Source organism: Sparus aurata, chromosome 10 (genome assembly GCF_900880675.1).
Source record: "Sparus aurata chromosome 10, fSpaAur1.1, whole genome shotgun sequence".
Taxonomy (NCBI): domain Eukaryota; kingdom Metazoa; phylum Chordata; class Actinopteri; order Spariformes; family Sparidae; genus Sparus; species Sparus aurata.
The window spans coordinates 18,733,717-18,759,197 of record NC_044196.1 but is presented as its reverse complement, the minus strand read 5'-3'; the positions used below and the strand labels follow the sequence as shown (position 1 = coordinate 18,759,197).

The following is a 25,481-nucleotide window of genomic DNA, read 5'->3' as shown; positions in this document are numbered from 1 at the left end:
ATTACTGCAGTATGTCTCGGTAGCATTAAAGCGCAAACTTTAATTTACACTTCAGATGATAAATTGAAATAGCAGTTTAAGTTGTGTGTTTTTCATCTGGTTTGTACAGGATGTTCTGAATAATGAAATATTGTATTGAATACATCATCTGTGCATTAATGAGAGTTAAACAACAGCAAGATGGTAACATTTATTCAGAGGAGGCTCGTCCATAGAGGCAGAGGAGCTATGGGGATAAGTTGTTGACTTGTATAAAATAACATGACATTGGTTTTTTCCTGTCCTCACCAATTTTTTCAGTCACCAGCCGCCACCAATATCGAGTAATATTTATAGTGAATATGTTATATAAAGAGAAATAATTATAGTATATAGTAAATAGAGTGATATCTATAGTATGGTATGTATATATTTGGTAGGGCTGATGATGAAGGACACTTCACTAAAAAGTAGTGTAATAGGCAGTAAATTACTCTACACAGCCAGTAATAATTGTAACATAATAATAATAATAATTCATTTAATTTATATAGCGCTTTTCAAGGACCCAAAGTCGCTTACAGAGATATAGCAGATACAGATAATACACAAAATGATACATTAGTTTAAAATTAAGGTTATCAATAACATGTCATATATTGCATTTTGAAAGTATAATGTCAAGTAATATAACTACATTTCCTAACTCCCCACACTGCAAGAACAACCAAGTACAAAATTTGGACATAAAAATATTATGACAATAGTATAAAAATAGAATAGCAACTAGACAAATATGAAGTCATAATAAAAGAAAAATGAGTCGACCAACAAATACAATCATTCATGGTTTTATGTGTTGAGTGTGTTTCAGAAAGATTAAGCAATAGAATCAGTCCATGATAATATATGCAATATCAAGTATCATCACTATGACAGTGATGTAATATCAGCTGTGTGTCAGTGTAAAGTTACTGGAGACTATGTGGTGCAGGGACACAAAGTCTGTAGCACCACGAGGATCAGCCTGAAGTCCCTTCAGCAGCTGACGTGGTGGAAACACTGAGGGATTCCTTCACACAGGAGTCAACCTGAGAGGATCATGATGAGTCCACTGTGATGCAGACACTGAGGGATCTGAAGCCGTCCAAAAAGTCCACTGTGAGCTCCTTTGTCTGGCTGACATTCACAGAGAGTTTGCTCTCCTGGCTGATCAAAGGTCGAGGGAAGCCTCCAACAAACCTTCAACAAACCTCTGACAAACCTCCAACAAACCTCTGACAAACCCCTGACAAACCTCCAACATTCCAAAGTGCTAACATTCTCCATGCAATACAGGATTTACAATATACACTATTTTACATTCAGTTATGACGTGTAGCTGAAAATGTGTCAGTTTTGTCCACTGAGTGATGAGCCTTAGCTCCCTCTGTAGGCACAACCCCCCAACCCCCCACATATTTAAAAACTCTGCCAATGTTAGTATTAATCGATAGATGCTTTGATCTATATACACTTCGTTTGGGGATTTCTGGATTCAGCTTCAGTGGACTTGGAGCTCATCATTTGGACACTCGTGCCTCTGGAGTGCAGGTTAACAAACTGTGCACCTGAAGAAATCTGCAAGTCTGTCCCTACTTTTATTTCTGCCCTCCCTGTCACCCATTCCACCATCTCCCGTCCCTCGAGTTATATCCTTCTCCTCCATCATCTCCCTCTCGTCCATACTCTGTCTCTCCTCCATCATCTCCCTCTCATCCATACTCTGTCTCTCCTCCATCATCTCCCTCTCTCTCTCCCTCTCCTCCATCATCTCCTTCTTGTCCATCCTCTCTTTCTCCCTCTCCCCCTTTCTCTCCCTCTTCTCCATCATCTCCCTCTCGTCCATACTCTCCCTCTCCCTCTCCTCCATCCTCTCTGCCTCCTCCACCCTCCACCCCCCCCTTTTTAATAGAATCATGTGAATGGTGTCCTTATGTTTGACTCCATAGTCAGACAGCAGTCTCTGGTCTTCTAGCTGCCGGCCAGCGAAGATCAGTCGCTGTTGATCTTCTACAACAAACACACAAGCAAGTCAATAATAGGCATTGAGAATATTTCTCCAAAACAAATCCCAAGTATATCATTCATCATTCTTAATAATGTCTGTCTATGTCAGTCGTGACCATTTTGTCGAATAACACACAGTGATATTACCTGGTGTTCCCTCAGTCTCTCTTATCTTCTTCATCAGCTGAAGCACGGTGGTGCTTTTAAACTGTTCCCCAGTAAAGATGAAGGTCAAAGTCTTCGGTGTTAGCGTTTTTACAAAAACTTTCGCAGCCATTTCTGTGGTGTCTGTCTGTCTGCAGCCTCTGCTGCTCTCTTCACTGGGTGCAGATGATAAGACAGGGTGAGGCTGTGTTCAACTGACCAGGAAACAAATAAAAAATACTTTCACTTTCAACCTTAAATTTAAAGAAATATACACCAACCACTGTGTTTTAGCTTTTACCTCATAATTTGTAGCCCATAATTTTCAATTTATTTTGTCATCTATTATTATTATTATTATTACTATTACTATTATTATTATTATTATTATTATTATTATTATTATTACTATTATCATTTAATTCACTAGCAAGGACCACACCATCAACGAGATGCGTTTAAGAATTTATTAGTGACAAAGGAAAACGAAGTGTCGAAGATCTTGGTTCTTTTGAGTTCTTCGAGTGCGTTGTGGGGATTCTTGTAGAGAATCCGCCGCCGCTCCCGGGCAGCGACGGACCCCCAAAAACCTCCAATTACTTGAGAAGAGATTGAGCGGATCTGAGATCTTTGAGATCTGAACAGATGTAACGGTGGTACGTTTGGGAGGACCAGCGGCCTATGAGATGTATGAAGTGTTCTGGGAAGCCATTACGGGAGGCTGAAGTGGCAGCTCCGATTCTGAAGGAGTGCCCAGAGTAGTTGTCGGGCAAAATACCAGACAATGAGAGCACCTGGCGAAAGTGATGGTGGAACCAGAATCGAGTAGCCACTTGGCTGGATTCGGAGATAAAGAGAGGATCTGTCGTTGTTGTGAGATTTACGGAATTGCAAGAAATTTGCGAGGGTTTCGAAGGGATTCAGTGGTGATTGGACCTTGAAGAAGAAGACGGGTGTAGGCGGACCAAATTGATTGGTTTTGGTTTGCTTTAAGTGGAACACCATAGTGTCGTCTGAAAAGCGAGACAAGTCAGAAATGCAAGCATGACGGCTTGAGTCGAAGTGAATGGTTGAGGAGGTGAATTCGGAGCATCTGAGGAAGCCAAAAGGCAAGCAAGAACATGGCTTCCAGGGTTTGGGCGACTTGAGGAGTGCCGTACCTGGAATGGATTGTGTGGAGGCAGATTAACGGAAAGTTGGCATTAAGAGGAAGACGGCGAGGGCTTAATGAACTGTTAACGAACAGCCGGTTATTATCTTGGAAAGAAGCTGATACCGCTAAGGTAAGCTTGGTGGTGCGTGATTTGTCATGAGGAATAGGTGTAAGTACTGAAAGAAGTCGTGGTGATGAGATCGAATGACGGAAAGGTTGTGTTGTATTGGTCGTGAAAGTAATGGAAGCTTTCCAAGCTGTCCAGTAGGAAGAGAGGGTCGAGGGTGATAGGCTGTTGATGGTGGAGCTCTGGTAGTCGCTTTTCAGGGGTATAAGCGCAGGATTTACGAGTTGAATGTCGACGCCCAACTGGCGTAGGGAAGGTATCTGCGTGAGGTGCCAAGCTTCTGAACTTCTGGCATTCTTTAGCGAGCTTCGGGGGCGATTCTGCCACAAGCCATCTTCCTTTGTAGAAACCACCAAAACCGGCCTAAGGAGCAGCATCGCTGTACAGATGGATGTCATGTGGGTTAGTTGGTTGGTCATCGTAAAAGAAAGTGATTCCGTTCCAATTGGTGATAGGGTTGAGTCACGGACAGATTTCAGCAAGGCTCGAGCTATCCAGGGAGATGGAGGTCAAGAGTGATGGGACGGAAGGGACAGAAGTTGACGTTTGGTGCGGCGCTGGGCGCAGAAGAAGGTTCGGCTGAGCTTTCCGACCGGGAATGAAGTCTAAAACTTGTTAGTGTCAAGAATGATTCCGAGAAACTCAAGGGCCCTCTGTTTTCTCTGCGACGATGGGACCCCGAGGTTGGAGAAGACTGAAGTCAGGGTAATCAGGCCAGAAGCGGGTGGCGATGTGGTGGGGGGAAATTGTTAGACTGGATCCAGCTGAGGGCTTCAGGTGGGGTGTCGAAGAGTTTAGGCTGCTTTGCGACCAAAGGTGAGCCTAACGGCGAAGTAATATATACCACGCCAATGGATGCTGAAGAAACGGCAGAAGTCGGGGTGAATAGGGAGGACTTTAAGAGCACTGGTGTGTTCCTGGACCTTCCTTAACTTCCTTAGCGAGCGTGCGGTCAACTGAATCTGGCTCGGTTATGGTCGACTGAAGATTTTTGATTTCAAAAGAGATAGATGATTGTGTGGAGTCCGGGGTGAAGACCTTCTTCAAGTCCTTTATGAGAAACTAGCTTTGGCGAGGTAGGTTGTACGGGCATTCGGGCTGGGCGTGGCCCCCGCTGCAGAAGGAGTAAACGTGGAGGAAGCGGCACTGGGACACGGTGCATCCGGTACTGTTGAAGCCGTTGCAAATCGAACAACCTCCTTGGTGCATGACGGGCCTGCCTTTCTTATATACGCCGCTGATTACGGGAAGATGACAGAAGGGGTAGATGACATCTTTTCTGGAGGTATGGGTGCTGGTGGAGCTGCCGACAACAGGCGAGAGAAGGCTGAAGCTCTCGTTTGGTTTTTTGTGCGGCCCAGTGTGGGTAGCTGTGTATAAAGTGAAATTAGTGGTTGCCTGTTGAGGGGGAAGAATGGGTGCCGGCATCCCGGTGCTGACGACCCCAGCCGACATGAGCTGCTGGGACTGATGGAGCTGGGAGATGGAAGCTCCCTGCATCCCGGCATAGGGTGCTGGCACCCGGTGCCAGGGGCCCCGGTTGAAGCGAGGTGCCGTGGTTGCTGGAATTAGGCGGCAGAGGGTACTGGCATCTTGGTGCCAGGAGACTTGGTTGAAGCGAGGTGCTGTTGTTGATGGAAACAGGAAGCAGAGGGCGCTGGCATCCCGGTGCCAGGAGCCCTGGTTGAAGCAATCTGCTGTGGTTGCTGGAAATAGGCGCCAGAGGGCGCTGGCATCTCGGTGCCAGGAGCCCCAGTTGAAGCGAGCTGCTGTGGTTGCTTGAAACGGGAAGCAGGGGGTGCTGACATCTCGGTGCCGGGAGCCCCGGTTGATCAAGCTGCTGTGGTTGCTGGAAACAGGAAGCAGGGGGGACTGGCATCTCGGTGCCAGGAGCGCCGGTTGAAGCGAGCTGCTGTGGTTGCTGGACACAGGAAGCAGAGGGGGGTGGCATCCCAGTGCCAAGAGCCTCCGCTGAAACAGGCTGCTGTGGTTGTTAGCAGTGGGCTGTAGGGGGCACTGGCATCCCTGTGCCAGGAGCCTCCGCAAAGTTTAGCTGCGGTGATGGCCGGAACTGGATGGCGGTGGGCACTGTGGCGTTTGCCCTTGAGGTTGTAGGTTGCTGTAGCTGATGATGATAATCCTGATAGAAGTTGGAGGGTCCTGGAATCTATCTGGGCGCTCCCTCTGGAGTGTAGTGATGCGAGAAGTGGTGGCGGAAACTCTGGAGTTGTTTGATCTGGCAGAGGATCTCTGTCTCTGCTTTTGCTGCTGCTCTTTGTTTTCTTTGGGCTTTGTCATTTGATTGTACTGTCCCTTTAACAAGAGCGTAGACGTCACTGCCTGTAGGGCTGTGCGTGATGACGTCACCTGGAAGCAATCTTGTGTTAACGGAACGAACAGCCATGAGTTTATTTATTTATTTTTCGAAGATTGGCTGTTGTGGTGGCTAGAAGTGGATGGCAGTGGGCAACATGACGTTGCCCTAGATGTTGTAGGTTGCTAGTGTCGATGATGAAAATCCTGATGGGGATTGGAGGGTCCTGAAATCCATCTGGGCACTCCCTTTGGAGTGGAGTAATGACGAGAGGTGGTAGCAGAAACTCTAGAGTCATTTGATCTGGCTGAGGATCTCTGTCTCCACTTTTGCTGCTGCACTTTCTGTTGTCTATGAGCTTTCTGCTGTCTTTGGGCTGTAGTATTTAATTGTACTGTCCCTTTTAACAGGAGCGTCGACGTCGCGGTGTGTTGCGTGCGCGTGATGACGTCACCCGGAAGAGAGCTGGTGTTGACGGAAGAAGCACACATGCGTGTGGAGAAAGTTTGGCTTTATAGTCCATTCGGTTAAACAGAATTCATTTGTCGTTTAAAGTTTTCTGGGGAGCGGCTACTGTCCAATCGGTGACTGTAGAAGATGAAAGCCGGTCGGGGGAACTCACCGGAGCGTGGAGACGTTGTGACCGGCGAGTTGTTCGGCCGGTGTTGGCGGAACGATGGCGGGAGGCTTCGCTTCTTGGAGGTGAAGGAGTCGGCGAACTGTGGCGAACTGCAGCGACGGTGACTTTCTGTTCCGGAAATTCCTCGTCCTCTCTTTGCTGCGGTAGGAGGTGGGCTGGGAGACACGGGAGAGCCGTCGGGCGAAGTATGATAATCACGGATGTTGAGGAGAGATGAACCAGGCGGGAGACGAACCATGGATGAGACGAAGTTGGTGCTCTTCGGACCCGCTCGCGTCCTAGCCGGCTGTTGGGCCACTGGAATCGGGTCCTCGGGTACGGAGGTGACGGGAGAGTAGTCGGCTTCAGATGAATGGTGATCCTCATCTCGTCTGAAAGATTCTCCGACGGGAATAGTGATACGAAGTCGATGATGAGGTGAGTAGAGCCTGATGTTGCTCGTACAAAAGTTTGGATGTGCTCGGGCGAGGCGATGTCGCGTGATCTCGTTTCTGGGTGCGAGAGCGCAGAATACGAGAGCGAAGCAGATGAGAGGGTCAGGTGGTTATTTATAGAAATGCGGAAGTTGGCGCTGTTGAGGTGTGGTCCTGCTCCTGAAACTTCGCCAATTAAGCTTCAATACAAATTAAAAGCACCATTTTCTAGATGTCATTACATAGTTTAGGGTAAAAGGTAATCATGCATAAACTTCTAAGTCCTCATGTCAAATTTCCTGTATACTGTAGACAGTAATGCATTTATTTCTTGTCAAATCTTTTTAAAAGTAATATAGATCTCTAATTTATGCAGTAGGTCTCTGTAGCATTAAAGCACAAACTTCAATTTACACTCACAAAATATAGTAAAATAGCAGTCTAAGTTCTGGTTTTCTAGTTTTTTGTTTTTTTTTCATCTGTGCATTAACAAGAGTTAAACAACAGCACGATAGTAACATTTATTCAATATCAGATTAAAGATATCAATATTTATACGTAGATTTTAAATACAGATAATAAATACGGGCCATAAATTGACCAGATAGTGCAAAAACAGAAGTGACCTTTGTGCAGACATACTGCACAGTGCAGAGTACAGGGTGAGGTCTACAGACTATTGGAAGCAGTGCTGGTTGTACAGTCTGACAGCAGCAGGAAGGAAGGACCTGCGATACCTCTCCTTCACACACTTAGGGTGTATCAGACTGTTGCTGAAGGAGCTGCCCAGTGCTGTGAGAGTCACCTGCAGGGGGTGGGACTCCTGCATCAGCAGCAATGACAGCTTGTCCATCATCCTGCTCTCTCCCACCACCTGCACTGAGTCAAGAGGGCATCCAGGGTGGAGCTGGCCTTCTTGATAAGTTTATCAAGTCTCCCCCTGTCTGCTGCTGAGATGCTGCTGCTCCAGTAGACTACTCCATAGAAAATGGCTGATGCCACCACAGAGTCATCGAAAGAGGTCAGGAGTTACTCTGCACTCCAAAAGAGCTGAGCTTCCTACATATAGCCATGTGATAAACATTCAATCCTGCCAGTGAAGGTACAGAAGTGTTAAAATGTTTTTATCTGTATGAACTTTCACATAATAAAACTTGACACAGAAACAGTCCTGCAGAGGTCCAGGAGGAGCTGTAGCAGCGTCTGTAGGTCAATCCCACAATAACACTGAACTATGACAACACTGATAACAAGTCTGAAGACTGGAAGAGAGGTTTAATATCAAATAAAGTCAGGCAAACATGACAATGACAATTTTGTAATATTCATCTAAACTTCACGGTTTAAACAACCTACAAGTTTGACCTGCAAACATGATGACACATTTATGACAATATTAAAAGTCTTTCTAGGTCTGATGAGCCCATAGAAAATGCTTCAGTTGAGTTCTCTAATTTGCAACATGAAATGACTTTGTGGGGCATAAAGTGCAATAATACTGCTTTTCATATACATAAAATAAATATCTATTTGTCGTGTGTGTGAAATGCATAGTTTTTTACACACTGCACAGCAAATTTCATTGTACAACTGTGACAATAAAGGCATTCTATTCTATTCCGATTCACACTAAACACTGTTAGGTGCAAAACAAGTAACAAGAAAACTGTTAAAATCTGCCTGTGTTCTCATTTCTAAACATAAACATCTTTTTTACACAATTTTAGAGTTTTAGAGATTAAGAAATACATTGAATACATTAGACCTGCAATGTGTTTGTTATCCTTTACTGAAACTGGTAGTTCACACAACCTATTTTCCGATGATATTAAATCATTTGTGCGTGCTGATTAATAATCATCTGATATGTCGCAGCCACGTCAGCAAGTAACACATCAGTCAATACAACAGTAAGACAAAAACAAAACATCTGACATAAAACACAGAACAAGTGAGACATTTCATCCCTCAATAACTCAAATCCTGAATTCAGGACCTGGAGTCGGTTTCACAAAGATATTCTAGATCCACTAGACCAGTCTTGATATTGCTCTAAGATTAGGTTAATGCAAGTTAGACAGTTTAAAAACAATTAATACTGACTTTCTAATAACCAAAAACCTACATTCTCAATAGATAAAAACCACAGACTGTGTACAATGTAACAGTCAATTGTAAAAACATGATCGTACCATAAGCACCAAGGTTTTCATCGAGAAAGTGGATTTATGTAACATATGATGAAACTCCACTTTGTCTTTTGCTTAAAGAGAAAGGTTTAGTCCACTGCTTGTCTGATGGTTCAAAATTGTTATTTACTAACTTATTATTGGGTTTTTCTTCCAAGAAAGGGGTTGCAATTAAATGTGGTCAGCTCTTCACATAAACAAGAATAGGTGATGATTCGGGCCATCTTATTGAGCTACAATGTAGCTGGATGGCAGTCAGCACTCTTTTACTTTATCAACGAGAGAAGGAACAAAACAAGCAGGGCCCAAAATAAAGGCTGAGTAGGTTTAAAAGTCACACAACTCTTCCTTACTTCTACTTTTCTGACCAGAGATCAGAGGACTAGGGATCCTACAAGCCGCAATAACAAATGATGTAACAGATACGCAGCGTATGTGAATTAATGACATGTGTTGGATTCCATATTCAGACAGCAGAGTAGAGTCTCAACGCAGGTCCTTCTCTCCAAAGGATAGCCAGACATCCTCCACCTTTTTTACTGTGCACATGCCCTGAGTGGAAAAACACAACACTGTAATCAGAAAACACATTAAGTAATGAGGGCTCAGTTCTAGATAGATGTTATGATTGGATTGTTTGCACGGGTGGAGCATTCCTATCATAGTTATCATACCATATTAGAGATAATGCAAAGGGAAATATGAGGAAGGGCAAGCATTAAAAAAGATCAGCAAGCAAGCAACCTCCGGTTGTTTTGGGATGTGATAAATAATTTGGGCCTCCAAAAAACATCCTAATGGAAATTGTGTTTTCTTTAATTAGCAGTATATATAATTAGTAGTATAGTAATAGTATATTAATATTTAAATATCAATATCACTAAAGTGGAAGTTAGAAATGCAATTGAAAGACTTAAACTAAGAATACCGACTGGTATGGGTAACCTTCCAAATGAACTACTGAAACTACCCTGTTTATTTTCAGTGCACATCTGCCTGCCGTCTTGACATAGAGGCTGTACTTAATGAATGTCTTGACCATTGATGACCTTTCCGACATGTCTTTTCAAAGGATTAAAAATCTTATTGAAAATACATTTATGTCCAATACAGTATGTCCATTTATTATTTGTGAAGAAACAGAAGTGTAATTTTAAAAGGCATGCAGTCTGTTGTCCTTGTGTTGTGTGTCTGTTCAGCTTCAGTGCCGTGCCTAAATTGAAGGATTTAATTTTCCTTCATTTTTTCTATTTATAAATGAACAGGCATTTTTGTTACAATGTTTCCTTTCTTCCTCCCTTTTCTAATATTGGCATATTTTAGATTGTAACTTTATATTAATTTTCCCTAGTGAAAATAAGTTGAAAAAGTGAGAGTTCATTTGTTGAATGACAGATAAATGTTCTTGGAAAATGTTCCAAGGACATTCCAAAACATCTAGGCTAAGACTAGACATCTACAAAACTGTCACTTTTGAACCAAACCTAGCCCATTTTTATCCTAGACGACTATGTGCCATTTCAAAGAAGATGTCCCATTGTGGTTCACACTACCTTGGAGTCACGTTCTTCATCTTGATGTTGCTTTTGTAACTCAAGATCGTTGGCTGAAGGAGCACACACATATATATAGAGAGAGGGAAAGACAGTCAGTCAAAACTTGGGCTGTGCACCAACTCAAAAGTATATTTATCCAAATTGATTAAATATGTCACTTTGAATGTCCAGTGGTACTTAGGGACCAACAAGACGTTTGCTGATAACAATTTGATAAGAGTTTTGCAATAAACTTTTAGTCATATATAGAAATGAATCAGATATTGTTTTTTGAACCTCGACAACAAATGACTTTCATAATATAATTCTAGCAACTATTAAGGAGATAATTAGGATAAACTTTTATTTGTGCTAGCCTTACTGCCATGTATTAAAGGGGCAGTATGTAGTTTTTGGAAAAGAACTGAAATATATAATATTTATCATAAATACACAAAGGGGTGAATAAACAAGCTGGTCTCAAATCACTGTTTGAAGTTAGGTGGCAGGGTCCGCCACATATAAACAAAGTAAAACAGTATGAAACTTTGTTGTCCTTTAAGGATAGTTTGTTTATTCAGTTTATTCAGTCATGAAAACAAAGAGAGTTTTTTGATTTGTTTGTTTAGACATACCAGTCAGTGTCAGTGAAGATCTTTCTCATCTGATTACAATTTCTTCCCCAAAGCTACATTGTGGACCTTTACTAAATCAAACCACAATTGATACTGTAAGCTTTTCTACCATGTTTGAGAGGTTAGTGAAATGGTCTCAGTGAATTAATGTACCTCCTGATATGCAGGATATGAGCAGTAGGCGATTTGTTAATTTTTGTAAAGTGTAAAAAAAAAAATGTATTTTTTTTAATACAATTGGGAGTCTGCACAAGGTGTTTTATTTTGAAAGTTGACCGGATGCTCTATGGCGTTCCCGTGTCTGTGACTTCCTGCCGGTGCGATCTGCTCTGTGCAGCTTGATACGGGTTCCGTCAAAAATGGACCAGGCATCCGGAACGCAGAGCAGCTGTGCTCGGCTCGACTCCACTGTGCTGTGTTTACCGTACTGAGCAGCGCTTGTATTGTGAAAGTCTGTATACATTGCACTTGACTTTGAAGCAGAATAAAAGTTTTGGTTCGAAGTTATTATCGTATTATCTTTCAAAGTGTAGTGGACCTTATGATCACTGGCTACAGTATTTCTGAACATCAAACTGTCCCTTATGGTCCCTGCTATGAGGCCCTTGAAATTTGCAGGAACCATATCAGAAGGTTCAAATTCCTTCTTTCATGCTGAAGCTGCAGCTGGACTTGGGACCATATGGGACAGACTTAAATCAAGGCACATGGGTGGGTGACAAAATGACGGAACTCACAAGTCATGGAAACACATGCAAGGCACCTGTATGATGTCATGTCGGTTATATATATATATTTATAAAAAAATGATTAGGGTTCTTACAAATGATCCTCTCTATTATCTTGGCCTTTAGCTGTCACACCGTCATGCTGTGAAACTGCTCCTCAGAATACAGAACGATGGTCGTCAGTCAGCCCTTCCAACCCCACCAACCCATCCACTTGGACCCTCACAATGGGACACTGCGCAGACCTTTCTGTGCTGACCTGCATTAACCCTCTCTGCACACTCAGCCTCTGCAGCCACTTCTGTGGATAAAACTTCTGTGGGTAACACTTCCATGAATGGTTCTCGTGAACACGATAAACATGACCCCATTGGACAGCTGCAGTCGGGTCTTCCTCTAACAAGACCGGAAAACATTTTCACTTTCAACCTCACAGTTAAAGAAATATACACCAGCCGTGCATCTGTTCGAACTTGTTGTTTTCCTAAATACCAAGCCTGTTTTTCATTTAATTCCACTGCTTCCATTATTTTTACTTATACTTCGTTTCCATTTACTCCCCTTCAAGTTTAATTCCAATACAAGACAGGGTGCGGCTGTGTTCAACTGACCAGTAAACAAAGTAAAAAAATACTTTTACTCTGGATGTTACATTTAAAGAAATGTACACCAAACTTTTAACTTTAAAATAAGTTTTAGCTTTTACCTCATAATTTGTAGCCCACAATTTTCAATTCATTTTGTCATCTTTATTATTGTCTTATTATTATGCAAATTAAAAGCACAATTTTCTATATGTCATTACGTGGTTTAGTGTAACAGGTAATCATGCAAAAACTTCCAAGTCCTCATGTCAAATTTCTTGTATACTGTATATGATAATCTATTCATGAATGTCAAATCTTCTTTAAAGTAATGTGGAGCTCTAATTGATGAGTCTGAAGTTAATGGGTGACTGATGAGTGCTGCTAAGTAATAAAATAAAAGCAGTGAAGTGTCATCAGCTGAAAGCACTTGAAGTAGCAAAAGCAAACATAATCTGACAGCTGGAAAAACTGGAGAACAAATTCTCTTCAGCTTGATTTGCATCCCACATCTTTTGCTTTACATAGACAATATATACCTAGAAATGTAAGAAATCTTGTGGCCTTCAGCTGATGATCTTATTTCAGATGTAGGACTTACAGTTTTGGCTGTCGAAGACCCACAGCGACAAGCACTCCAGCAACTCCCCCATAAGCCGTAATTTTAATTTTGAGCCTAAGTTTCTGGAGGAGAGCAGACGGTACCTGTTGTGTCTCTAGCTCTGGTGCCCTCATTTTCACTTTACAGAAATAAAAGTGACATCACAGCGTTCAGCAATGTCTGATGTTAATCAATATACAACTATTTTGGCGATGACCATTACACTTTTTCCAAAAATCGCAGGAGTTTGGGAGGCATTTTCCCACTCATTCTTATAGTGACATTTTCATCCTTGGCTCTGCTCCTGCTCCAGGATATGTGCAGCCATTTTAAGCTCTTTCAGCCTTTAACTTTTCATCTTTTCAGCCTTTTTTCACATTTTTAAGCTCTTTCAGCCCGCTTACTCAACAGCTTTTCAGCCTTTTCAGATATTCATCTTTCTGCCTTTTCAACTCCTTCAAACATTCAACTTCATGTTCAGCAATTAAAATGTTCAACTTTTTAAACTCTTTCAGCTCCCTTTCAGCCCTCTTCAGCTTTTCTGCCTTGCTAGGTTTTTCAAATAAGAATCTTTCTGCTCTTTCAGCTCCTTAAAACATTCAGCTTTATGTTCAGCTATCAAAATGTTCAACTTTTTTAGCCCATTTGGCCTTTAACTTTTCAGCTTTTCAGCATTTTTTCACCTTTTAAAGCTCTTTCAGCCCTCATGCTTTTCAGCTTTCAGCATTTTCAGCTCCTTAAAACATTCAGCTTCATGTTCAGCCTAACAATGTTCAGCTTTTTAGGCCTTTTCAGCCTTTTACTTTTCAGCCTTTTCAGCTTCTTCAATATTCAGCCTTTCTGCCTTTTCAGCTTTAGAAAAATGCAGCTTTTTCTGCAAATTCTTGACCATTCATTCTTACAGTTTTATGCATTTCTGGCAAGTGTTTACCAGTACTGTAGGAGCCGATCTTCAATAGACTTGTATGTCCCTGTGCTGTGCCAATGTGTGCCATGTCTAATGTCCCTTTGTCACCCTCTACAGACAGAGAGGAGAGCATAGGAGAGGAAGAATAAGAACCTGGCCAGGAGAGGGCCAGGTGTAGTTTACCTGTAGTTTACACAGCTTTTTATGGCTATAGCCTTTGTTGCTGCTATCTTTCTAAGTTTCTAAGTTATATTCTGAGTTACAGTTACTATTTACTAAAGTCTTTTATTTTCTATTTCAATGCTGGATGGAATAAACATATTTCGAGTTCAACTTCAACCTCTGGACATTCCCTCAGTTCCTTCTTTGTTTGATGTTTGCTGCACAAAGGCAGTCAGTGGAAAAAAGGTACTCCCAGTCAACCACCACTTAAGGACAAAAGGTCAATACAAGTACCGTATTGACCCGAATATAGGACGAGGTTTTTTTCGATGAAAATTATGTGAAAAAGTGGGGTCGTCTAATAATCGGGGTCTAACCATTGACACATGCTGATAGTTGTCTGGGTCGCTACACGACCGCAACAGCAGAGTGCGCCAGCTTATTGTAGAGACATCACTGACACTGTGGCTGGGGTTATCTGTCAACCACAGCGGAGAAGAAGTGACAGGAGATGAAAAATGGAGAGACGCGGTGATTTTACGGAGCAAAGTGGATCAAAAGTGGGGCAAGTTAACAGACATCTGAGGCAGAGCTATGATGCTAATTTTAAGATAATGGTGATCAATGCAGTGGAGGCGCCAAACAACTGTCAGCCAGCCAAGAAATATGGAGTTACGGAGTGTAACGTCTGAAGATGGCGGGTCCAAAAAGACCGTCTGAAAACGCTAAAAGTAAGAGAAAAGCTTATCATGGTCCTCTAAGCGGCCGCTTCCAAGAGATTGACAGGAGGGAACGTGAGTTTGTTATTGAGAAACGAATTTTGGTTATCAGAGTCTTTTTCTGAAGATTAGTCTTGAAAAGAGGGGTTGTCTTATAATCAGAGTCGTCCTATATTCGGGTCAATACGGTACATTCAGCAGATTTCCGAAATCACTTCAGCCTTTTGATCTCTTAAAACATTCAGCTTTATGACCAGCTGGAGAAACTGTTCAGCTATCAAAATGTTCAACTTTTTTAGCCTTTTCAGCTTTTTCAATATTCAGCTTTCAAGTCTTTTCAGCCTTTTCAGATATTCATCTTTCTGCCTTTTCAGATATTCATCTTTCTGCCTTTTCAGTTCCTTCAAACATTCAGCTTTATATTCAGCTAGAGAAACTATTCCGCTATCAAACCGTTCAACTTTTTAAGCTCTTTCAGCCTTCTTACTTTTCATCTTTCAGGCCTTTTCAACCCTTTCAAATATTCAGCTTTACGTTCAACTATAGAAATGTTCAACTTTTTAAGCCTATTCAGCCTATTACTTTTCAGCCTTTCTGCATTTTCAGCTTTTCCATATGTTCAGCTTTATATTCAGCTAGATAAACTGTTCAGCTATCAAAATGTCCATCTTTTTAAGCTCTTTCAGCCTATAGATTTTCGGCTTTTAATTCTTTTCATCTTTTTCAAACATTCAGCTTCATTTTCAGCTTGAGAAACTATTCAGCTATCAAAATGTTCACATTTGGTAGCCCATTCAACCTATTATTTTTAAGCCTTTCTACCTTTTCAGCTTTTGAGAAAAATCAACTTTTTCTGCAAATTCACAACCATTCAACCTTTAGTTTTATGCATTTTCATCAGTGCATTGAGCAGACTTCCAAAATCACTTCAGCCTTTAGCATTCACACTGTATTTCCAAAGGAAATGCAATTTTTCTAGTTTTATTTTAATTCCCCTTTCTTGGACTCACTGTCTTCCTACACGGTCACTGGCAACCATCTGATGGTAAAGGGTGTGTGTACTGGTGAAAATTTGCAGTTTCAAATATGAACATGTGAAGGTCGTTGGTATTAATGTGATTCTACCTTGTGGTTCTAAGTTTAAGTGGACCAACGGCAAATCTCTCCCACTAACACATAATTTGAATTTAATAGAAAACAGCTTAACTTAATGTTAACTGTGATTTATACAGTTGTGATTCTACCTGAGATCCTGAAGAGAGTCTTTATCTTCTCCTTCAGCTGCAGCACTGTGATCCTCTTTAACTGCTCCTCGGTGTCACACAGCTCGATGTTCCTCTCCTCCCCTGTGTAGTGCCGCACTTTGATCTGCACAACCTTTTCTGTGGTGTCTAGCTTCTTCTGAACTCTTCTCTTGGCACCACAAGTCACCTGAACAGAAAACCGATGAGCTGAAAAATCAAATACTTTCACTTTAATACTTCACATGAAAAAAAAAAAAACATTCAACACACTTTTACTGACCAGAAAACGTGTATCCAGCTCTTACCTGGAGACATTTAACCTCACATATTTACTCTCACTGTAAGAAGGTTTTTAATTATTTTTGATTTATGTTTTTAAAAATGTATTTGGTATCCATTGCAAAAAATTGGTGGGTCAAACAATCTGTCATCAAGTAGCTTCCCGTGAGTAATTTGTGTCATTTGATTTTCTGTTTACATACACTATATTGCCAAAAGTATTCACTTAGCCATCCAAATAATTGAAATCAGGTGTTCCAATCACTTCCATGGCCACAGGTGTATAAATGCAAGCAGCTAGGCATGCAGACTGTTTCTACAAACATTTGTGAAAGAATGGGTCACACTCAGGAGCTCAGTGAATTACAACGTGGTACTGTGATAGGATGCCGCCTGTGCAACAAGTCCAGTTGTGAAATTTCCTCACTCCTAAATATTCCACAGTCAACTGTCAGTGGTATTATAACAAAGTGGAAGCGATTGGGAATGACAGCAACTCAGCCACGAAGTGGTAGGCCACTTAAAATGACGGAGCGGGGTCAGCAAATGCTGAGGTGCATAGTGCACAGAGGATGCCAACTTTCTGCAGAGTCAATTTTGTTTTTCAGGAGCTGGGCTTGGCCCCTTACTTCCAGTGAAAGGAACTCTGAATGCTTTAGCATACCAAGAGATGTTGGACAATTCCATGCTCCCAACTTTGTGGGAACAGTTTGGGGATGGCCCCTTCCTGTTCCAACATGACTGTGCACCAGTGCACAAAGCAAGGTCCATAAAGACATGGATGAGAGAGTTTGGTGTGGATGAACTTGACTGGCCTGCACAGAGTCCTGACCTCAACCCGATAGAACACCTTTGGGATGAATTAGAGCGGAGACTGAGAGCCAGGCCTTCCCGTCCAACATCAGTGTGCGACCTCACAAATGCGCTTCTGGAAGAATGGTCAAAAATTCCCATAAACACACTCCTAAACCTTGTGGAAAGCCTTCCCAGAAGAGTTGCCGCTGTTATAGCTGCAAAGGGTGGATCGACGTCATATTAAACCCTATACATTAAGAATGGGATGTCACTTAAAGGCCGTAAAAAAAAATTGTGTTATGAGTTTGTCACACCATAGAAACATGTATCATTGACCACTGAGCCAAATTTGAAAGATTAAAAAAATTGCTAAGTATATAAAATTAGGTCTCAAAATCATGGAAAAACAAGCACTTCTTTCTGCTGTGAAACGCTGGGGCCGTGTCAGTTAGAGGCGCTGGAACCACGCCCATGCGGCACGCGGGGGGGTACACGTCATGTTAATGACGTTGGTGTTTCCCCAGGTGTTCCCCTTGTCTATCTAAACCCGTGGACAGTTTATAATCATATGGATGCTGTTATAATATGTAGTGATTGAGATCCTGAAACACCAAACATCCTGGAAAGTGACGGAGTGAAGTTTCTCGCGCTAAATGACATAATTATACATAATCACCATCAGTAAACAGACTCTGTCACTCGCGGGACAGAGGCTGTTTTCCTGGGTAAAGTTCCCTGAAGTCTCGGTCAGGAGGGCTGGCGGTTGCAGTGTTTTATTTTCGTCAAACACTGGGTGAGTTAAAGTCTTGTGACAATTAAGCGTGACAAACGCTGTTTTCTGAGCAGAAATGTGAGGAAGAGTCGAGAGGACAGGCGGAGGACGGACAGGAGGACAGACGCTTCTCCACATACAGCTGTGGTATTTGTTTTCCTCATATAAGTTGCTAAAGACAGTTACAGTTATTATGTTACTTTTGTTCAGTCACGTAACGTTGCTTTGTGGGGCATTTCTCTGTATTTAGTTGAGTGAAGGACCTGTGAAGTTATCAGACTGTCAGACCGACACGCCCTTGGTCCGCACCTCCGGATTATCCATTCACACTGGGACGGCTCCTCCCGCCGACTCGCTGTCGGCGGGAGGAGCCGTCCCAGTGTGAATGATGCAAGCCGGGGACGGAGAGGGTCGGTTCGGCCCCAGTGACCAGCGTCAACGGACTCTGCAGAAATCCAGACATTACCTGGTGATAATTGCTGAAACTATCAGGGGTAAACTGGACACTGCAGAGACGGGTGTCGGTGGTGATGTTTAACTCCCCACAGTAACGTTAGCTCCTCTTGACAAAATCGATCCACCGTTTCCTTACGTTGTCATCCGAAGGAAACTTAAATAAGCTAACAGCGCCCTGCGCACTGTAGCATCCAGGAAAGATGCACAAGCGATGTGGAGGAGACATGACAGGTTAGCTGACTGGTTGGCTGGTTAGCTAGCTGCAAACTATTGTAAGCAATGCTATCCAAGACTGGAGAGCGAGTGGGAGAACCGCTGAAGCTGACGCTGAACGTATTTATACCACTTCCGCAGCAGGGCCCGGGTTTATGCAAATCATGGCCGTGATACGTAACGCGGCCATGATTTGCATGATTTCTGACCCGCCCATTAAATCCTGAACACAGAAATGTTGAAAAACAGTTTGTGAGCCTAGCTCCAAAATTAAATTCTAAATGGTCGGATGGCCTTTACATGTTTTAAGTAAACACATTTATGACCTGTTTAATGTGTTTAGAAGAAAATGGCTGATTTTGCTTTACACAGACTTAAATTTCATATGCAAGTCAAGGCAGGTGAGCGAAATACTTTTAGGCAATATAGTGTACATAAAAATTAAAATAACAGTACATCTGACACATTCAGCATCTGATGTGGTGGAAACACTGACGGATTCCTTCACACAGGAGTCAACCTGAGAGGATCATGATGAGTCCAGACACTGAGGGATCTGAAGCCATCCAAAAAGTCCACTGTGAGCTCCTTTGTCTGGCTGACAGTCACAGAGAGTTTGCTCTTCTGGCTGATCAAAGGTCAAGGGAAGCCTCCAACAAACCTCCAATAATCCAAAATGCTAACATTCTCCATGCAATACAGGATTTAAAATATACACTTCACGAAGTGTAGCTGAAACTGTGTCAGTTTTGTCCACTGAGTGATGAGCTTTAGCTCCCTCTGTGGGCCAACCCCCCACCAAAATCTACATATTTAAAAAAAAAAAATCTACCAATGTTAGTATTAATCAATAGACACTTTGACCTACACATATACACTTAGTTTGGGAATTTATGGTTTTGGCTTCATTGGACTCAGAGTTCATCATTTGAAGTGCAGGTTAACAAACTGTGCACTTTCAGAAATCTGCAAGTCTGTCCATACTTATATTTCTGCCCTCCCTGTTACCCATTCCACCCTCTCCCATCCACGGAGTTTCCTCCTCCCCCTCCTCCTCCACCCTCTTCCCCCCTCTTAATCTTTGAGTCAAATGAATGGTGTCCTCATGTTTGACTCTATAGTTAGACAGCAGTCTCTGGTCTTCTAGCTCCCAGCCTCTGAAGATCAGTCGCTGTTGATCTTTTACAACAAACACACACAAGCAAGTCAAAAACAGGCACTAAGAACATTTCTCCAAAATAAATCTAAAATATTTACATTTACATTTAGGGTATTTAGCATACGCTTTTGTCCAAAGCGACTTACATACTGTACATTTGTCACAAATATATAATTTATAATACTTAAAAATGTCTTTCTATTTCAGTTGTGACCATGTCATCGCATGGCACAAAATGATTTTACCTGGTGTCCCCTCAGTCTCTCTTATCTTCTTCTTCAGATGCAGAACGGTGATGCTTTTAAACTTTTCCTCAGTAAAGAGGATAGTCAAAGTCTTCCCTTCAAACCCTTTCACAAAAACTTTCACAACCATTTCTGTGGTTTCTGTAGCTTCTACTGCTCTCTTCATTTGGCACAACAGGTCACCTGAACAGAAAACCGATGAGCTGAAAAATGAAATACTTTCACTTTCATCCTTCAAATGAAAAAAATCTAACAAAAAACATACATCAGACTTTTATTCACCAGAAAACGTGTATCCACCTCACCTGGAGACAGCTAACCTCACCTATTTACTCTCACTGTGAAAATGTTTTAAATCTTTTTGGGATGTCTGGTTATTAAAAATCATAATCATCAGTTTATTTTTTTTATAACATTTACAATATCCATCCATCCATCCATTTTCGTCCGTTTATCCGGGGCCGGGTCGCGGAGGCAGCTGCCTGAGCAGGGACACCCAGACTTCCCTCTCCCCGGACACTGCCTCCAGCTCTTCCGGGAGGATCCCAAGGTGTTCCCAGGCCAGCTGAGTGACATAGTCACACCAGCGTGTCCTGGGTCTTCCTTAGGGTCTCCTCCGGGCGGGACATGCCAGGAACACCTCCCGAGGGAGGCGTCCCGGGGGCATCCGAAAAAGATGTCCGAGCCACCTCAGCTGGCTCCTCTCGATGTGGAGGAGCAGTGGCTCTACTCCGAGCTCCTCCCGGGTGACAGAGCTCTTCACCCTATCTCTAAGGGAGCGCCGTGCCACCCTGCGGAGGAAACTCATTTCGGCCGCTTGTATCCGGGATCTTATTCTTTCGGTCATGACCCAAAGTTCATGGCCATAGGTGAGGGTAGGAACGTAGATTGACTGGTAAATCGAGAGCCTTTCAGCTCAGCTCTCTCTTCACCACGACAGACCGATACAACGACCGCATTACTGCGGCTGCTGCACCGATCCGCCTGTCAATCTCACGCTCCATCCTTCCCTCACTCGTGAACAAGACCCCAAGATACTTAAACTCCTCCACTTGAGGCAGGAACTCTCCCCCAACCTGGAGGGAGCAAGCCACCTTTTTCCGGTCGAGAACCATGGCCTCAGATTTGGAGGTGCTGATTCTCATCCCAGCCGCTTCACACTCGGCTGCAAACCGCCCTAGGACATGCTGGAGGTCCTGGCTCGAATGAGCCAACAAGACCACATCATCCGCGAAAAGCAGAGATGAGATCCAGTGGCTCCTGAACCAGATCCCCTCCGGCCCGTGGCTGCGCCTAGAAATTCTGTCCATAAAAATAATGAACAGAACCGGTGACAAAGGGCAGCCCTGCCGGAGTCCAACATGCACTGGGAACAGGTCTGACTCACTGCCGGCAATGCGAACCAAGCTCCTGCTCCGGTCGTACAAGGACCGTACAGCCCTTAACAGAGGGCCTCCGACCCCGTACTCCCGGAGCACCTCCCACAGAATGCCACGAGGGACACAGTCGAATGCTTTCTCCAAGTCCACAAAACACATGTGGACTGGTTGGGCAAACTCCCATGAACCCTCGAGCACCCTGCGGAGGGTATAGAGCTGGTCCAGTGTTCCACGGTCAGGACAAAAACCGCATTGTTCCTCCTGGATCTGAGGTTCGACTATCGGCCAAATTCTCATCTCCAGTACCCTGGAATAGACTTTCCCAGGGAGGCTGAGGAGTGTGATCCCCCGATAGTTGGAACACACCCTCCGGTCCCCCTTTTTAAATAGGGGGACCACCACCCCAGTCTGTCAGTCCAGAGGCACTGTCCCCGACTGCCATGCAATGCTGCAGAGACGTGTCAGCCAAGACAGCCCCACAACATCCAGAGACTTGAGGTACTCAGGGCGGATCTCATCCACCCCCGGTGCTTTGCCACTGAGGAGTTTCCGGACTACCTCAGTGACTTCGGCTTGGGTGATGGATGGGTCAACCTCTGAGTCCCCAGCCTCTGCTTCCTCTATGGAAGGCGTGTCAGTGGGATTGAGGAGATCCTCGAAGTATTCCTTCCACCGCCCGACGATGTCCCCAGTTGAGGTCAACAGCTCCCCACCTCCACTGTAAACCAGAGTCCTGCACGGGTCTTATTTTGCAAACCCGCACCCGCCCGTACCCGTTGTACTTAAAACCGCATCCGACCCGTTTCCCGACAGTAGCACAATTTACATTCCGCACCCGAGCCGACCCGCTATAAATTGATACCGACGCCCGACCCGCACCCGAAGCAAAATTAGACTGACGCAATTTTTAAAAATGAAAGTAAGCCAGCGTGGGGAATGGGAGTTCTGGGAGGGCGCAAGCACGCATGAATGAGCTCATATGAAATATACCGTATTGACCCTAATATAGGACGACCCTGATTATAAGACGACCACTCGTTTCAAGATTAATCTTCAGAAAAAGACTCTGATAACCAAAATTCGTTTCTCAATAACAAATTCACATACCCTCCTGCCAGTCTCTTGGAAGCGGCCGCTTAGAGGACCACGATAAGCTTTTCTCTTACTGTTAGCGTTTTCAGACGGTCTTTTTGGACCCGCCATCTTCGGACGTTACACTCCATAACTCCATATTTCTTGGCTGGCTGAAAGTTGTTTGGCGCCTCCGCTGCATTGATCACCATTATCTTAAAATTAGCATCATAGCTCCGCCTCAGATGTCTGTTAACTTGCCCCACTTGATCCACTTTGCTCCATAAAATAACCGCGTCTCTCCATTTTTCATCTCCTGTCACTTCTTCTCCGCTGTGATTGTCAGATAACCCCAGCCACAGTGTCAGTGACGTCTCTACAATAAGCTGGCGCCCTCTGCTGTTGCGGTCGTGTAGCGACCCAGACAACTATCAGCATGTGTCAACGGTTAGACCCCGATTATAAGACGACCCCACTTTGTCACATAATTTCCATCGAAAAAAACCTCGTCCTATATTCGGGTCAATACGGTACATGCTTATCATTTTGAAATGCAGGCATATTTTTGTAGATGTGTCGCTAATGATTTTTTATTTTTTTTTTTGCACCTGACGCCATGAAAATGACAATCGCAAAACCCGACCCGCACTCTCTAGGCGTCCGACCCGATCCGCACCCGTGTCCGACACAGGACATTATTTTTCACCCGTTTCATCCAAATTGTGCGGGTCACCCGTCGGGTACCCGCGGGTACCCGAACCCGTGCAGGACTCTGCTGTAAACAGTGTTGGTGGACGTCTGCTTCCCCATCCTGAGGCGCCGGATGGTTTGCCAGAATTTCTTCGAGGCCGACCGGTATTCCTCCTCCATGGCCTCCCCGAACTCTCCCCGGACCCGAGTTTTTGCTTCCGCGACTGCCCTTGCTGCCGCACGCTTGGCCTGCCGGTACCCGTCAGCTGCCTCAGGAGTCCCCTGGGCCAACCAGGCTCGGTAGGACTCCTTCTTCAGCTTGACAGCAACCCTTACTTCCGGGGTCCACCACCGGATTCAACAATGGAAGTGGAGAACATGGTCCATTCGGACTCAATGTCCCCAACCTCCCTCGGGATCTGGTCAAAGCTCTCCCGGAGGTGGGAGTTAAAGATCTCCCTGGCAGAGGGTTCCACCAGACGTTCCCAGCAGACCCTCACGATACGTTTGGGTCTGCCAGGTCTGTCCAGCTTCCTCCCCCGCCAGCGGATCCAACTCACCACCAGGTGGTGATCAGTTGACAGCTCAGCCCCTCTCTTCACCCGAGTGTACAAGAATTACGGCCAGAGGTCAGATGACACGACCACAAAGTCGATCATTGACCTCCGGCCTAGGGTGTCCTGGTGCCATGTGCACATATGGACACCCTTATGCTTGAACATGGTGTTTATTATGAACAAACCGTGACTAGCACAGAAGTCCAGTAACAAAACACCACTCAGGTTCAGATCGGGGAGGCCGTTCCTCCCAATCACACCCTTCCAGGTAACACTGTCGCTGCCCACGTGGGCGTTGAAGTCCCGCAGTAGAACGACGGAGTCCCCGGTTGGAGCACTCTCCAGTACCCCTCCCAGGGACTCCAAGAAGGCCGGGTACTCTGCACCGCTGTTCGGCCCATAAGCCGAGACAACGGTGAGAGTCCTATCCCGGACCCGAAGGCGCAGGGAAGCGACCCTCTCGTTCACTGGGGAAAACTCCAACACATGGCGGCTGAGCTGAGGGGCTATAAGCAAGCCCACACCAGCTCGCCGCCTCTCACCGCGGGCAACTCCAGAGTAGAAGAGAGTCCAGCCTCTCTCAAGGAGTTGGGTTCCAGAGCCCAGACTGTGCGTGGAGGTGAGCCCGACTATTTCTAGCCGGTACCGCTAAACCTCCCGCACCAGCTCAGGCTCTTTCCCCCCCAGCGAGGTGACATTCCATGTCCCCATGGCTAGAGTCACCATCCGGGGATTGGGTTGCCGGGGCCCCCGCCCACGACTGCCACCCATATCCCACTGCACCTGCCCCTTCTGAACCCTCCCGTGAGTGGTGAGCCCACGGGAGGGCGGGCCCAAGTTGCTCGTTCGGGCTGCGCCCAGCCGGGTCCCGTGGGCAAAGACCCAGCCACCAGGCGCTCGTCTGCGAGCCCCAACCCCAGGCCTGGCTCCAGGGTGGGGCCCCGGTGACGCCAATCCGGGCGACGTGAACGTCCTTGATGTTTTTTCTGTCATTAGGGGCTTGTGAACCGATCTTAGTTTTCTGGATATATTTATTTGTTCCTTAAGTGAGCAAACAAGCTGTTCTCAGAGGAAAATAAGGTCCCAAGAACACTGTTTGAAGTGGCAGGGTCCGCCACATATAAACAATGTCCACAGTCTACTGTAAATCAAAGAGACTGTAGAGGACTCAGAGAGTCCACCTCACCAAAACACAAGGTGGACAAGTTCCGAGAAGATCTAAAAGGAACGTTCAGTAACCTGACAGATTTTAGACTGAGAGGCTTAGTGCTGCATTGTGGGTAATGTAGGCTCATTGGTCTGGGATTGAACTCCTATAACAAGTAACTTTAAATCCAATGACATCAAATATTAGGATTTAAAAATAGAGCATTTGACCAACATATACATTTTGAAAACAGAGTGTTTCCATACTTTGATTTCTGCCCTCCCTGTCACCCATTCGTCTTTGAACTAAGTGAATGGTGGCCTTATGTTCGACTCTATATTCATACAGCAGTCTCTGGTCTTCTAGCTCCCGACCAGCGAAAATCAGTTGCTGTTGATCTTCTGTAACAAGCACACAGAAAGACGTCAAAAACAGGCACTTTATAATTCTTAACAATGTCTCTCTATTTCAATCATGACCAGACTCTGACTCTGACCATAACATCTCATAACTCAAGGTGATTTTACCTGGTGTTCCCCAAATCTCTCTTATTTTCTTCTTCAGCTGCAGCACAGTGGTTCTTTTAAACTGTTCC

General features: G+C 44.4%; 1 protein-coding gene and 1 long non-coding RNA gene across 2 annotated transcripts in view; both read right to left on the bottom strand.

The window, feature by feature from the left end:
* LOC115590542 (uncharacterized) overlaps positions 1 to 25,481 on the bottom strand; it is a 518,602-nt gene that overhangs the window by 187,154 nt on the left and 305,967 nt on the right. The gene's annotated exons all lie outside the window — the stretch shown is intronic.
* Positions 9,336 to 16,381, bottom strand: LOC115590584 (uncharacterized). Its single transcript, XR_003985787.1, has 3 exons — positions 16,124 to 16,381; positions 10,562 to 10,614; positions 9,336 to 9,560 (listed from the first exon to the last, which is right to left on the bottom strand). It is a non-coding gene; the product is annotated as an uncharacterized LOC115590584 (long non-coding RNA).